The sequence below is a fragment of the Pungitius pungitius genome, chromosome 13 (genome assembly GCF_949316345.1).
Source record: "Pungitius pungitius chromosome 13, fPunPun2.1, whole genome shotgun sequence".
Lineage (NCBI taxonomy): Eukaryota > Metazoa > Chordata > Actinopteri > Perciformes > Gasterosteidae > Pungitius > Pungitius pungitius.
This window is the reverse complement of record NC_084912.1, coordinates 115,001-120,000: the sequence shown is the minus strand read 5'-3', so window position 1 is coordinate 120,000 and position 5,000 is coordinate 115,001.

The window sequence follows — 5,000 nt, the reverse complement described above, 5'->3', positions numbered from 1 at the left end:
GGATTGCAGGTGAGTCCTAGTGGTTGTGGTTAGGATTCCATGTTCATGGATTGCAGGTGAATCAGAGTGGTTAAGGTTAGGGACAGGAACGGCGGCGGCTGTGCAGACGTCCAGTAAAGCCAGGACCAAAACCGGCGAGGCACTGGCTGGTTAGGGGTAAAGGAGGTTGTGACAGTGTTACTGTAAAAACAGCACACTGTCTAATGCACGGTCCATCAAACCAGAATCAGTCCAGCAGTCCCGAACATCCAGACAGACACCTGTTGTCCTCCGTCTCCGGCCTCCAGCTCTTCTCGTTGTTTATTGTTCATAAATTAAATCCAATATTGTCAATAAAGCAGAAGCCATCACCTCCATCAGCAGCCGTGTTGCAGCTTGGCTGGGGTTGCACCTCGCGGTCTCTGGCTCCCTCTGCTGGTCACCTCGCGTCCTCTCTCCCGTAGCAGCCCCGTTTTGATGTTCTTAGTCCATCTTTTCACCTCGTGCCGCGTCTGCATTCGCCTCATGTCGTGCGTGGTTCGCCTCAGTGTCTCTGGACTCACTAGCGGTTCGTGCTAGGATAGCCTCAGTAAGCCTACAGGCCCGCTTAGCATGTTCATTTAACTTTTGCATAACTTAGCTTTTAGCAAAAAAACGGAGAAAAAGTTGTTCTTTGCCGTTTATTTTTCTTGAGTCAGACAAAACATGAGAATCATCTTACTGTACATCCAACGTTTCGACCAGGTTTCGGTCTTCTTCAGGGACAATAAACAGCATTAATCGGCTACATTGTGGAGCGCAGGGCCGGGAGCTGTTGCTCCTCCAGCGGCCAGGAGAAAAAGGACGGAGAAGCAAGATGGCGTCGACCAGTAGCCGGGGATATGACCACTTCCGGGCCTACTTCCGGTATTGTAATGAAATCGGTACTTTACCCTTTAATATTGTCTTCTAACATTGAATCATCTCTCTTGGCGTTATCAATAAAGTGCATTATATTAAAACAATTGCATTCAGTATTGTACACACAGATGAAAAATAACAAAGTCCATGTTTGTGGATTGCAAGTGAGTCCTAGTGGTTATGTTTAGGAGTATATTACCCATTAATTTTGCCTTCAAACCTCAAGTCATCTCTATTGGTGTTATCAATACAGCGCATTATAATAATCATACATTTGTCATACCTTCACCAGAGTTGCAAATATTCTTAGGATCCAAATTGTGCTTCACTGCGAGCTATGTCCTGTATATAATAGTGCATAACATTCTGGGAGTCAACTTTGTCTGTTACATAATTGCATTCAGTATTGTACACACAGATGAAGAATCCTATAAGCAGGAATACATTTCAAAGTTTAATATAGTCCATATTTGTGGATTGCAGGTGAGTCCTAGTGGTTGTGGTTAGGATTCCATGTTCATGGATTGCAGGTGAATCAGAGTGGTTAAGGTTAGGGACAGGAACGGCGGCGGCTGTGCAGACGTCCAGTAAAGCCAGGACCAAAACCGGCGAGGCACTGGCTGGTTAGGGGTAAAGGAGGTTGTGACAGTGTTACTGTAAAAACAGCACACTGTCTAATGCACGGTCCATCAAACCAGAATCAGTCCAGCAGTCCCGAACATCCAGACAGACACCTGTTGTCCTCCGTCTCCGGCCTCCAGCTCTTCTCGTTGTTTATTGTTCATAAATTAAATCCAATATTGTCAATAAAGCAGAAGCCATCACCTCCATCAGCAGCCGTGTTGCAGCTTGGCTGGGGTTGCACCTCGCGGTCTCTGGCTCCCTCTGCTGGTCACCTCGCGTCCTCTCTCCCGTAGCAGCCCCGTTTTGATGTTCTTAGTCCATCTTTTCACCTCGTGCCGCGTCTGCATTCGCCTCATGTCGTGCGTGGTTCGCCTCAGTGTCTCTGGACTCACTAGCGGTTCGTGCTAGGATAGCCTCAGTAAGCCTACAGGCCCGCTTAGCATGTTCATTTAACTTTTGCATAACTTAGCTTTTAGCAAAAAAACGGAGAAAAAGTTGTTCTTTGCCGTTTATTTTTCTTGAGTCAGACAAAACATGAGAATCATCTTACTGTACATCCAACGTTTCGACCAGGTTTCGGTCTTCTTCAGGGACAATAAACAGCATTAATCGGCTACATTGTGGAGCGCAGGGCCGGGAGCTGTTGCTCCTCCAGCGGCCAGGAGAAAAAGGACGGAGAAGCAAGATGGCGTCGACCAGTAGCCGGGGATATGACCACTTCCGGGCCTACTTCCGGTAGGGTTAGGGTTTTCACTCTCAAAATGTACCATTTGTAATGGTCTAGGGCGCTAATGTCCGGGCAATGGTATTGATTCGTTTGCCCGTGTTCAGTGTACGGCAAATGGCATAATGTCCGCTCCGTGTCCCGAACATGGAGCTGGAGCCAATGTACGGCGAATGGCAGAGTGTAATCGCGCCCAGGGATTCACAAACATTCCGTCAATTCCTTTACGTTTGCTTTAAGCTTACAAATGAGCCGTGGGTGAAAATCAGCAAACTGTAAAATTACGCCTCTGCCCCCCCAAAAAGCTCAAAATGTGACCCAATAAGGGTTCGGGTGGTGGGGCAGTGGGCCGTGTGATGCCTGGGCACTTGCTCTGGAGGCCTCTGTTTCTAGAAAGTAAGTTTCATGAAATGGGCGCAGGGTGGCCCCTGGGGTCCGCCTTAAAGCACCCAAAGTCGGAACAATAAGCAAAGACCCAGAGGCCCTCTGGGCTTCTGGCCTTATATTACGATTCTGACTTAGTTTCTGACGGAGCAAAAAATGAAGCCCAGAAAATTCCCCCCATTGTCCGATTTTTTGCCCCATTCTCCGAATGTTACTTTTACTTCTAGTGCCCAGGGTAGTATATAAACTAATACTTTGAAAATATCCACAACTAAACACTTTGATTTAAACCACTAAAACACTTTGAATTTAACCACTAAATAGGAAAATACAACTAAACACTTTGAATTTAACCACTAAACACTTATAATTTAACCACTAAATAGGAAAATGACACTAAACACTTTGAAATAAACCACTAAACACTTAAAATTTAACCACTAAATAGGAAAATGACACTAAACACTTTGAAATAAACCACTAAACACTTATAATTTAACCACTAAATAGGAAAATGACACTAAACACTTTGAAATAAACCACTAAACACTTTGCATTTAACCACTAAATAGGAAAATGACACTAAACACTTTGAAATAAACCACTAAACACTTTGAATTTAACCACTAAATAGGAAAATACAACTAAACACTTTGAAATAAACCACTAAACACTTATAATTTAACCACTAAATAGGAAAATGACACTAAACACTTTGAAATAAACCACTAAACACTTTGAATTTAACCACTAAATAGGAAAATACAACTAAACACTTTGAAATAAACCACTAAACACTTATAATTTAACCACTAAATAGGAAAATGACACTAAACACTTTGAATTTAACCACTAAATAGGAAAATGACACTAAACACTTTGAAATAAACCACTAAACACTTTGCATTTAACCACTAAAGAAATAGAAAAATGCAACTAAACACTTTGTAATGGTATAGGGCGCTAATGTCCGGGCAGTGGTCTGGATTCGTTTGCCCCTGTTCAGTGTACGGCAAATGGCATAATGTCCGCTCCGTGTCCCGGACATGGAGCTGGAGCCAATGTACGGCGAATGGCAGAGCGTCAGCTCTGTGTCCCAGGCCATGGAGCTGGAGCTAATGTACGGCGAATGGCAGAGCGTCAGCTCTGTGTCCCAGGCCATGGAGCTGGAGCTAATGTACGGCAAATGTCAAACACTTTGAAATAAACCACTAAACACTTTGAAATAAACCACTAACACACTTTGAATTTAACAACTAAACACTTTGATTTAAACCACTAAACACTTAGTCTCTGGAGCTTATGCCCCTTATTGTCCGACTTTTGGCCCAGGATCCTCTGGGTCTCTGCCTATATTACGATTTTTACTTAGTCTCTGGAGCCCATGCCCCTTATTGTCCGACTTTTGGCCCAGGATCCTCTGGGTCTCTGCCTATATTACGATTTTTACTTAGTCTCTGGAGCCCATGCCCCTTATTGTCCGACTTTTGGCCCAGGATCCTCTGGGTCTCTGCCTATATTACGATTTTTACTTAGTCTCTGGAGCCCATGCCCCTTATTGTCCGACTTTTGGCCCAGGATCCTCTGGGTCTCTGCCTATATTACGATTTTTACTTAGTCTCTGGAGCCCATGCCCCTTATTGTCCGACTTTTGGCCCAGGATCCTCTGGGTCTCTGCCTATATTACGATTTTTACTTAGTCTCTGGAGCTTATGCCCCTTATTGTCCGACTTTTGGCCTAGGATCCTCTGGGTCTCTGCCTATATTACGATTTTTACTTAGTCTCTGGAGCCCATGCCCCTTATTGTCCGACTTTTGGCCCAGGATCCTCTGGGTCTCTGCCTATATTACGATTTTTACTTAGTCTCTGGAGCTTATGCCCCTTATTGTCCGACTTTTGGCCTAGGATCCTCTGGGTCTCTGCCTATATTACGATTTTTACTTAGTCTCTGGAGCCCATGCCCCTTATTGTCCGACTTTTGGCCCAGGATCCTCTGGGTCTCTGCCTATATTACGATTTGAACTTAGTCTGTGGAGCCCATGCTCCTTATTCTCCGACTTTTGGCCCAGGATCCTCTGGGTCTCTGCCTATATTACGATTTTTACTTAGTCTCTGGAGCTTATGCCCCTTATTGTCCGACTTTTGGCCCAGGATCCTCTGGGTCTCTGCCTATATTACGATTTGAACTTAGTCTCTGGAGCTTATGCTCCTTATTCTCCGACTCTTTGCCCCTTATATTCACTTGCTTTCATCCCTTATTGTCTGAATTTTACTTATTAAACAATTAAACCACTAAAACACTCGTGTGAGATCCGGCATATCTACACCGCATATCGTGAAGCTCCTCGCCTGAGCTCCCTCTCACCATGCCCAGTGAAGGACCACCCA